Genomic DNA, 11,679 nt, shown 5'->3' with positions numbered 1-11,679 from the left:
ATGTCACCGTGATGCGACCTTTCCCTCTATTTTCTGCTTACAAGGTTTTGGGGCCTTACCACCATATGATGGGTTTTTCTGCCCATGCAAATTCAGCCTCTGGTGTTTACATGCGCCCGTCCCTCCTTGCTGAAATTTGAATTTCCCCATCCTGCCCTTTGACTGGTTGATTCCTCTCTTCCTATTTACGTTCAAGACCCACATCAGGTGTTATCTCCTCGCCTAAACCTTCCTTGACCTGGAGGTCAGATTTGGAGGGTGTCGTAGCTTGCTTTGCATTCTTAGTCCTGATTCTAATCACGGTAGAGTAAGTGTTGAACTGTGCGAGAGGGGCTCATTAAATGTTTGTGAAGAAAGGAGCCAAAACGGAGAGGCAATGTATAAGCAAAGAGAGATGGGAAATGGCAAGTCTCACCCTGGGGACAGCAAGTTCTGTCCTGCCCTTGCCCTCTCCTCACACTCATAGGGAAAGAAAGACATGCACGGAGGAGCAGAAGACCTCAGAGTAGCTGGGTCCTGGTTTCCTCATCGGTAACACTGGGATAGTGACAGTACTCGCCTCATAGATTGGTGGTGGGGGAGGGAGTGTTGTATGTTATAAGGCACTTACACTCGTCTTGGCACACAGAAAGGGCTCAGTCATGTTAGCCATTGTTTGCTATATTAGACTGTTTCCATGCTTTCAAGCGGGAGTCACACCACTTACTAGTACTAAGGCGATGTTTCCCAGGTACCTGAGTAAGCAATTGGGATCAAACCTATTGCCCAAATTTAGACCCAGGATATCTGAAAGACATAGGTGGCCCTTTGGGCTTTTGTGTGTTGCTGGCGAGTCTAACAGTTGAACAGCTGAGCAGTGCTGAGATCTCCTGGGACCGAGACTAGTGCAACGATGGGGGGAGGGGAGTGCGTGATCTTTGTCTCCAAACCGTGGAGAGAAGTGGCTTTGTTTTGAGTTCTCCAGAGGGCACGATTAAGACCAAATAAAGGGAAGTTCCAGAGAAATAGATTTTAATTTATCACTTAAAAGCTTCCAGACAAGTGTAGCTGAATGGAACAGGCTGCCTCATTAGGTAGTAGGCTCCTTTTTAGTAATCAGGGTCCGGATAATTAAAATGGATATTCTAGGACCCTCAGCTTTGATTCTTGATTCTGGCCCTGTTCAGGTGGCTCAGTTGGTTGAGTGTTGTCCCATGCACCAAAAGGTTGCTGATTCAATTCCCAGTCAGGGCATATGCCCAGCTTGCAGGCTCAATCCCTGGTAGGGAGCATACAGGAGGCAGCTGATCAATGTTCCTCTCTCATATTGATTTTTCTTCCTCCCTCTCCCTTCCTCTCCCCCCCGCCCCCCAAGAAAAAAGCTCTTGATTCTGAAATATGAAATGCTGTTAAGCTTCTGTTACAGCCATGGACTTGGGAATTCAAAGACTTGGCTTCAAATCCCAGAATTGCCTTTGATTGTGGGTTACTTATTAACCTATCTTTGCCTCAGTTTCCTCATCTGAAGTAGGAATAACAACCCCTATTTCCCTCAATATCAGAGGTTAGATCTTTTAAAATATGTAAATAATTTAGCAGAGTTTATATAGTTAACACCCAACAAAGAGCAAACTGTTGTTGTTTTTAAATCCTCACCTGAAGGTGTTTTTTTTTTTTTTTTAATTTATTTTGGAGAGAGAAAAGGAGAGAGAGAGAGGAATCAAACACTTCAATGTGAGAGAGAAGCATCAATCGGTTGTTTCCTGCACCCCGCCCTGGCCAGGGATCAAACCCACAATCTAAAGTATGTGCCTTGACCAGGAATCGAACCTGCAACCTTTCGGTGTACGGACGACACTCCAACCAACTGAGCGACACTGGCCAGGGCAAGGACAGCTATTTTATCAGGCTCAATGCTCTCTCATATTTGCTTATATAAATTCACATCGACATCTGGGATCTTTTTGCCTGTAAAGCTCAACTCCCTTCCACCAGTCCTTTCTCAGTGTTTGCACGTCCCAGTCACTCATTTTGGTTAATCTAGGCCAGGGGTCCTCAAACTTTTTAAACAGGGGGCCAGTTCACTGTCCCTCAGACCGTTGGAGGGCCGGACTATAGTTTTAAAAAAAAAAACTATGAACAAATTCCTATGCACACTGCACATATCTTATTTTGAAGTAAAAAAACAAAACGAACAAATACAATATTTGTATTTGCATGTGGCCCGCGGGCCGTAGTTTGAGGACCCCTGATCTAGGCACTAGTCACTCATCCAAACCGAGATCAGGTGAGAATATTTTACCTCTAAGCCCAGGGAGTATGTGCCTTCTGGGTAGGTTCCAGAGTAAATGCCCTTTTCCTCTCAGTGACATAAATAGTCCCGTCACTGCTTCCAAGCTCTGTTAAGAAGAGGAACAGACCTGTTTCCTCTGGTGTCCCCTGAGCGCTGATAACTGGATGCCAAGGAGTTGGCCTGATCATGTGGGGTAGGCAGCTGTCTACATGGTGTAATTTGAGGGGTTTGAGGAAATCCCCCTGCTTAAAATATCTTCTTCCAATGTCCAGCACACATGCCTGAAATTATTCTTCTTCACAGGAAGATGCTCCTGAAATGCAGTTGTCATCCAGGAGTGGACTCACATTCAGCCATTAGCATTTGTTAGCACCTCGGTTTAAATGATCAGATAAATTGATTGAGTAGAGTCCCAAACCTAAGCAGGCACAAATAAGTTTCAGTGAGAGGAGTTGATTCCGGAGGGTGAGGAGTGTGGGGCACTGGGCCGCTCTGGTGGGGGCTGTGTAGATGGTCAAGACAGTTTGGGGCAGCAGGGAGAGTCCAGTCACAGGCAGGAGGGGGGTGATGTACCAGCGGGTTGGAGAGGCTCTGAACGCTGTTCCAGGATTTCTCTATTTTGAATGCTACTATAATTGAAAATATTTTTAAAATAACACTTAACAAAGTGAAATTCCCAGGTTAAAATTGAAGTTTTGATTGCATGATGCCAAAATGCTATACTTGGGTTGAAATCCAATCCAGTCTTTGTGTAATTTGTATAATCATCCTTGCAGATGGCCATTCAATTCTTTCTTTATTGTTATTATTATTGATTTCAGAGAGGAAGGGAAAGGGAGAGAGATAGAAACATCAATAATGAAAGAGAATCATTGATTGGCTGCCTCCTGCATGCTCTCCACTGGGGATCGAGCCTGCAACCCCGGCATTTGCCCTGACCGGGAATCAAACAGTGACCTGGTTCACAGGTCCATGCTCAACCCACTGAGCCACGCAGGTTGGGCTTCCATTCATTCTTTCATTCAATCAAACGTTGTTGAACTTAGAGAAGTGCCAGGTGCTATATTAAGCTCTGGGGACACAGGCAAAATCAACCATCCCTGCCTTCACACAGGCTAACTGCTCACCAATCTGAGATCATTAACTATTCTTGGGTGTTGCATCTTGTAGAGTAGAGTCAGTCTACATTCCTGACATTCGGATTCTTTTTTCCCTTTGACTCTTCAGTTCCTTTCTCCTAAAAACTACTCATTCTATCATTTTATGAAGTCTTTGAAAAAGTCATTATAGTACTATATTTGTTGAACTGATACAAAATTTAGTAAAATTTGGCAGTAATTCCATCTTCCAGAGAAGGCCAATCTGAATAATTCGGTTAATTATCATTTTAAGTCACCAGATACTGCGTGCCTGTGTTATACTTGCCAATTATTGAGTTATGTCTCAGAGGGAGCTATTATTAGCCCCAAATTACAAACAAGGAAACTGAGTCTTTAGAGGGTACGATTACATAACCTCTAAGTGCCTGAGTCAGGATTCAAAACCAACTCTGTCTGACTCCAAACTCTGTGCTCATAGTGAACATGAAAGAGTAATTTCTTATAAACATTTTAATGGTTAACATCTATAGATGCTTGTGGAGTCATCTAAAAATAGCATTATCTTGTCATAGGCTCGGATGGGAGCTCCTGGATTTCAGAGCCAGTATTTCTGTCAAATGTCGAACAAAGCAAATTAGCTCACGAGGGCTGTCATAACCAAGTACCACAGTCTGGTGGCTTCAGCAATGGAATTTATTTTCTCACAATGCTGGGGACTAGAAGTTTGAGATCAAGGTGTTGACAGAGTTGGTTTCTTCTGAAGCCTTTCCTCTTGGCTTGTAGATGGCCACCTTTCCTCGGTCTTCACTTGGTCTTCCCTCGGTGCCTATGTCCTCATCTCCTTTTCTTACAAGGACCAGTCAGATTGGAGTAGGGCCCACCCATGTTACCTCATTTCACTTTACGTAGAATAGTAAATGTGTACTATTTCCAAGTACACGTTCTGAGGTATGTGGGGGGCTAAGACCAAAACACGTGTGGGGTAGGGAGACACTATTCAGCCGATAACATGAAGCGAACCTCACGGTGCTGATCACGTCCTGAAGAGAGCGGATAATGGGATGCCTTACTTGACCTTGGTCACTTTGATTGTTGTTTCAGAAATATTGATGAACAGCCCCTGTTCAAGGCTTGGTACTAAGTGAAGGGAAAACTGGCAGACACAGCCCCTGTCTTCAAGAGCTCACACTCTGGAGGCCATTTATTTTATTTTTTATATTTTTCAAACTAGAAGAGAACGTTTATTTTAAAAGTAGAAAAAGTGCGTTGTAGAAGAAATGGCCTCAGGAAACAAGTTACAGAGGCTAAAGAAAGGCTCTTGGAGCCCTAGCTGGTTTGGCTCAGTGGATAGAGATTCCACCTGCGGACTGAAGGGTCCTGGGTTCAATTCCGGTCAAGAACACATGTCTGCCTTGTGGGCTTGATCCCCAGTGAGGGGTGTGCAGGAGGCAGTCTCCCTCTCCTTTCCTCTCTGAAATCAATAAAAATACTTAAAAGAAGAAAAGGAGAAGGAGAAGGAGAAGGAGAAGGAGGAGGAGGAGGAGGAGGAGGAGGAGGAGGAGGAGGAGGAGGAGAAGGAGAAGAAGGAAAAAGGCCCTTGGAGCTTAGAGGAAAGAGAGAGGCAGGGAAAACGTGCCTGAGGGAAGGAGAAAGGCGAGGTGTGCTCCATAGAGAGAGCCGCTGGAGGGCCATTTGGAGAGACATGAGGTTCTCAAGCTCAGAAGTACGTCCGCGTCACCTGGAGGGCTTGTTAAAACACATAGTACTGGGCCCCATCCCCGGAGTTTCTGATTCAGGGGATCTGGAGTGGGCCCAAGAATTTGCATTTTAACGAGTTTCCAGGTGCTGCCAGTCTGGAGACCACACACTTTCAGAACTATTGAGCTGCACCTACCAAGATGAGATGTGACATGTATGATTGAGGTGACAGGTGCTCCGAGAGCACAGAGGAGGGGCCTTTTTCTGTTTTTCATGTTAAAGCAGCTGAAGAGACATCCGGGAAAGTCCCTTTGCCCCTGAAATTCCCCAGAAAATTTCTAGCATTTAGACCTTGACTTCGTAAACTTATTATGGTTTGAAGCAATGCACTGCCTGTACCATTAACTTGCCACTTGGCAAATACTGCCTTTATTACTAATTATATCTACATAAGAAAATAGAAAGAGCCTGGGAGTACACTAAATTCTGGGTTCTATCCTTGATCTGAAAATGCTATGGGAACTTTGTCAAATCTCTTGCTGCCCTGAGATTTGGTTTTGGTCATCTATAAAACTAGAGATTAGATGAACAGATCTTTAAGTTTCCTTTCAGCTCACTCTTTATGGTCCTATATGTCTTGTCTTATCAGGATAAAAGATCCTGAAACAGGAACTAGAACCATGTCTTTTGTTTGTATGGATCCCCGGAGTTCCTGACACAGAACCGTAAACACAGTAGCTGTTCAGCAAATGTTTATTGATTAATTGACTGAATTAGTCAAAGCAATGCAAGGCACAAGCGATTCTTGGCTCAGCACTATAGCTTCCCCGCACCCTAAGGCTAATCCTTACCCCACCTGTGTAGCTGCCAGAAGCTCTCATTTTCAGCAGCCCTTCCTCTTTGTCACCTCTCACTCACGTCGTTAACTTTTTATTTTATTTTATTAATTTTAGAGAGCGAGAGGGGAAGAGAGAGAGAGAGAAACATCAACTTGTTGTTCCACTTATTTATGCATTCGTTGGTTGCTTCTTGTAGGTGCCCTGACCAGGGATCGAACCCGAAACCTTGGCATATTGGGATGGCGCTCTAACCAACTGACCTACCTGGCCAGGTCACACCATTAACTTTTAATATTGTTCCAATCCCCATTCATTTCTCTTGGGCACAATACTGAAGGAAATTATCCACAAACTCTATTGTCTTTCCATTCATTACCTTGTTTCCTGATTTTATTTAATCTGGCTCACGGCCCTCTGTGCTCTAAGTGTGACCTCTAACACACAAAGAACTACTCCATACATTGTCTGGCTCTTAATCAGGGTATGTTTCATGAATTAGGGCTTGTGCCTCTCTCACCTGTGGACCTTGGGCAAGTTAGTTACCTTCCTGGGTAGAATAATAATTAAGAGGATTAAAGAAAAATGTATGTGCCACATGCATATCTACCATATATAATATGTGTTGCCATATCATGTGGCACATAATAGTGCTTTGTACATAGTAAATATTCACGTAATATTAGCTATATGTACATATATTTTAAATATGGAACACTTTACAAATTTGTGTGTCATCCTTGTGCAGGGGCTATGCTAATCTTCTCTGTATTGCTCCAATTTTAGTATATGTGCTGCCGAAGTGAGCACAGATATTATTTCTATAAAGTAGACTGCACCTACTTCTCTAAGCCTTTGGCTTAGGAACCTGGCAATCTTAATTTTTAAAAGTACTTTTCTGAGGAAGGCAAAATTTTGCTCTGAAGTCTGTATTTTTAATAGAGCAAACAGCCGCCTGCTTTTTTCATCATAATATACAGGTAAGTGGCAGGGGCAAAGATTAATGCAGTGGACAGTCACAGGATCTTTGATGTCTTCTTTCTTGGGTTAAATTAAATTCAGTGTTTTTTTTTTAATTATCTCTTTTGCCTGGCCAGCATGGGTCAGGGGTTGAGCATCGACCTATGAACCAGGAGGTCGTGATTCAATTCCCAGTCAGGGCACATGCCTGGGTTGCAGGCTCGATCCCCAGTGTGGGGCGTGCAGGAAGCAGCCAATCAATGATTCTCTCTCATCATTGATGTTTCTATCTCTCTCTCCCTTTCCTTTCCTCTCTGAAATCAATAAAACATATTAAAATCATTTATCTGTTTAGGATTTCCCAAAGGAAGCTATATAGTCTTTCAAATTTTACAATATAGTCTCTGCACTTGAAGAGCTTAGAGTCTCATTCATGGCAAACACTCGATTAATGTTGATGCCATGATAGCAGCGAACACTTAGATAACAAAAGAATAAGATTGTGTCAGATTACTAGTACATATAGTTGCCGTGAGTTTAAAACTATTGTCTGGAGTGATCCGGGAAAGCTGCAAGAAGTCCAAATGGCCTTGAGTTGGTGTGAAAGGATAGACTGAACTTGGGGATAGGCATGTCATTTGGGCTAAAATATGTAATCTATGTTGTCTTTACAGCCCTGAACAAGAGGACTGGCTATTTGCCAACGTAACTTTCATTCATAAGAGCTAACTCTGATGACTGCCAATGACACATTTGATTCTCATCTAGTGAGTGGGTATCTCCTTAATGAAGTGGCATCACTGAACACAGCAGCAAGCTTAACCTACCCAGGGAAAAGTCACACTTTCCATAAAGAGGGTAACCCAGCTCTCTAGTTGTCCAGCGTGAGCAAGACTGAACTTAGAAATTCTAAGAATCTTTGACGAAGTTATACGTGAAAGGCCATAGAAAGTGGTTCCGTTTTTGTATATGGTTGGTTTAGTTCAGGCCGCGGTGAGCTGTCAATGTTTGTTTTAGCAGCAGCAGCACCCAACCTAAAAAGAGAACTAAAACACAGTTGGAAAGAGGAAGTATATGTTGAAAATATAACATTTTCCAAATTACTGAGTGGATTTCATCCAATCATGTTAATGCTTGTCCTTGTCACTGAGATCTTTTAAAAATATTTTTTTATTGATTTTAGAGAGAGAGGGAGAGAGAGAGAGAGAGGGAAACATCGAAGTGAGAGAGAAACATCTATCAGTTGCCTCCCATACGCACCCCGACTAAGGATCAAACCCGAAAGCTGGGCATGTGCCCTGAAAGGAGACCAACTGGTGACCTTTGGGTGCACAAGATGATGCTCAACCAGCGGAGCCACTCGGCTAGGGCTGTCATTTGGATCTTGAACACTTTACGTGTTAAGCTACTATTGCCAAACCATAAGCTTCAGGGATGCCTTAAATAGAAAACCTGCCTCTTTTCCTCTTCCATGAAGACTGAAATAAAATCTATCATCTTTTTCATCTCTTTTCTTCACCGTTTGCATTATGACATCAGGAGGTCCTACTGATTTCTCTTTCTTCTGCTTTTGATTTAAAGAAACATCCCCTCCCCCCTCCTTGTTTTATTGAGAGATTATTGACATACAACATAGATTAAGTTTAAGGTTTATAACATAATGATTTGACTTACATGCATTGTGAAATGATTACCATAATAAGTTTAATTAACATCCATCATCTCATACAGATACAAAAAAATGTTTTGTAATGAGACCTCTTAGGATCTACATTCTTACCAACTTTCAAATATACCATACAGCAGTGTTAACTATAGTCATCATGTTGTACATTACATCCCCAGTACTTACTTATAATTGGAAGTTTGCACTTCTTGACTACTTTTAACCAATTCCCCCTCCCCCTGCCTCTGGTAACCACAATTCTGATCTCTTTTCCTGAGTTTGTTTTGTGGTTTTTTAGATTCCACATATAAGTGAGATCACATAGTATTTGTCTTTTTCTGATTTATTTCACTTAGCATAATGCTCTCAAGGTCCATCCATGTTGCTGCAAATGATAAGAGTTCCTTCTGTTTTATGGCTGCATAATACTCCAATTTTTTATACATACCACAATTCTTTATCCACACATTCATCAGTGGACTTTTAGGTTGTTTCCATGTCTTGGTGTAGCCAAAGAAACTTTTATTCATTCATTTCGCATGTGTTGGGGAATACAAAGAACATAATACAAAGCATCCTTTGCCTCAATTCCCGACGTTACTTACCCCACTCCCTCTCTCCTTTTACCTGTTCATCTCTGACCCATCCTTTAAGATCCATGTTAAGTTCTACATCCTCCATGGAGCCTTTCACGACCTCTTCAGGCTCCTCTGACCCCTGTCCTTGTGAATGACACACTCAGTTAGAACCTAATCATAGAATACCTTGTGGTTATCTTAAACTCATCTTGTGTTCCTTGGAAAAGCAGAATGGCATGGTGGGTAGGAGACAGTTCAGTCACTTAGCCATGCAGCCTTAGGCAAATTACTTCTGTTTATTTATCTGTAAACCAGCGAAGATAGTAAAACTGCCCCTGTCATAGGATTTCAATGAAGATCCATAAAAAGTGCTTAGAAAAATGCCTCGCACATTTTTGATGCTCAGTGTTGGCTATCAGTGTCTCTTTTGCCCAGTCCATTTTTAGCACTTAGCTAAAAATGACAGGATGGTTTCTGCCCTCACTACCTTTATAATTGAGTTGTAGAGACTAAACAAATACAGAAAGGAAAGGGTGTATGCTATTAAATGACAAATGAGATACACAATAAACAAATGTTTTCATTAGCATCTTTAGTGTCTAGAAAGATGTTCCACAAAATTTTTTTGAGCAGTTTGCCCCTCCCCCCTTTTACCTAGATGCACTCTGTGGCTTTTCAAATATACATTAGCAATTGTATTTTACTTTTTAAAAGATGGCAGACAACCCCCTCACCAACTCCCAGACATATGACATCTTTTCTATTCTCAGGGTTTTTGTTCACATGCCTGGTTTGTTTTCTTTTTGTTTTTATCTGTGGCATAGATTTTCCTAGTCTCCTGGTCTTCTAGTAAGGTATTTTATAACAGTCTCCAGACTTCCTGTAGCTTTATACATTTTAAGCTACTCCTTTTTGTTTCATATCTATCCACTAATACTCAGAAACTATAAAATATTTGTGTACAGTGCCTTCAATAAATATTGATTATTTTAATTCAAATAGTCAGAACTGAATGTGTAAAATTATTATTTTTTAAATGAATTGGTAATAAATTTAAATATGCTTTACTGGATAATAAAAATGCTTTCTTCTCCAACCTTGCTGAGGAAACTGAAAGTTGACTAAAAGAGATTTATAAACTTGAAACAAATGTCACACGTTATCAAGAATCAGTTCTGACTTGAGTATCTGGACTCCCTGACCCTTCTAAAGCTGACACTCTGGACTTCTTAGCTGTTCGCCAGTAGACAATTATTACAATTTAAAATGGAGGCTTTAGTCTTTTTAAAGTTGGACTGTTTTATGTATTACTGTTTGTAGTGGATTTTCACATATATTTAATACATATGAAATATATGTGAAATTTAAACTTTTCTAAATAATCTTGAGGCAATACTTTAAGGTATAGAAGTGTATTGCAGTTGGATTGTCCAAAATTTCCCCTTTTGATTTCACCAAAGAGAGTAAAATAAAAAATAATACATTTTTCAAAATTAAACTTTAAACTTAAAAATGCAGTAATTGTATTTTTGAGAAAGAAGAGATACAGACCCAAATGATTTTCTCCTCATTGCAAATAGCTTATAGAGAAAGCTGCACAGCAGATCCTCCAATAAGGTAACTTTCAACGTTGTTTTGTTACAAAGTTGATGCGATGCCCTAGAAACTTAACTTTTTTAGCTTATGGTAAAATTGGTTTTGCTGCACTTCCATGACAATTGAGGACTTAAAGTACAGACCCCTACTTATAAAAACGTATCAACTTGCCCTAGCCGGTTTGGCTCAAGAGCACGTACCTTGGTTGCAGACTCCTTCCCGGCCCTGGCCCTGGTGAATCTCATGCAGGAGGCAACCAATCGCTGTTTCTTTCTGTCTTTCCGTCTCTCTTCCACTCTTCTTAAAAATCAATGGAAAAATATCCTCGAAAAAAACAAATATATCCTCGGATGAGGTTTTTAAAAAAAAAGCATCAACTAGACTCAGAGGTACTTTAAAAAATAGTATACAGGCATCCCTTCAAACTCAATTCTTCTAAACTGTGATTACAGAAATCGCTGAAGTCATTCCTTTGACAAAGGCTTGATTAAATCCATAGCAGGTAGAATATGGGAACCACCTAAGGATTCATTTGGGTATTGTTCAAATTAACATTCTCCCCTTTCCAGAGAATTGTTAGCATTATTATGGCCTTTATTTTCCTAAAAGCACTTGTCATTTAATAATTATGGTGCTTTTTCTGATTCCTTGTTAGATTCTTTGAGACAAGCACAAGTGGTTCTTGCTTTTATTATTTAAACTACATTTTGATGAATCAAAACATCAAGTTCCCTACACTTGAGAAAAGTAACTTTTAACATGAAACATACTTGAATGTTTAATAATTACATTTAAAAGCAGTTTTAAGTAAATAAAACGCTCTTGCCAAGTGTGGTCCATGTTTTGTAACTTCCAGCTTTGAAGTACCCACTATATAAAGCAAACATATTAAATGTTAATCACTTCAGCTCTAATTAAATATTTAAGCCTACAAAGATCTAGAGAAAGTGGAAAAAAGGTTAAACTTGATTTC

The 11,679-nt window shown here is 40.8% G+C and overlaps 1 non-coding gene across 1 annotated transcript; it reads right to left on the bottom strand.

Moving 5' to 3' along the window:
- Positions 1 to 6,609: 6,609 nt before the first annotated feature.
- LOC111823577 lies at positions 6,610 to 6,716 on the bottom strand. The gene has a single exon (XR_002826632.1). It is a non-coding gene; the product is annotated as a U6 spliceosomal RNA (small nuclear RNA).
- Positions 6,717 to 11,679: the final 4,963 nt, after the last annotated feature.

This window comes from Myotis lucifugus, unplaced genomic scaffold (genome assembly GCF_000147115.1).
Source record: "Myotis lucifugus unplaced genomic scaffold, Myoluc2.0 scaffold_564, whole genome shotgun sequence".
In the NCBI taxonomy this organism is placed as follows: domain Eukaryota; kingdom Metazoa; phylum Chordata; class Mammalia; order Chiroptera; family Vespertilionidae; genus Myotis; species Myotis lucifugus.
This window is presented reverse-complemented; position numbering and strand designations above follow the sequence as displayed.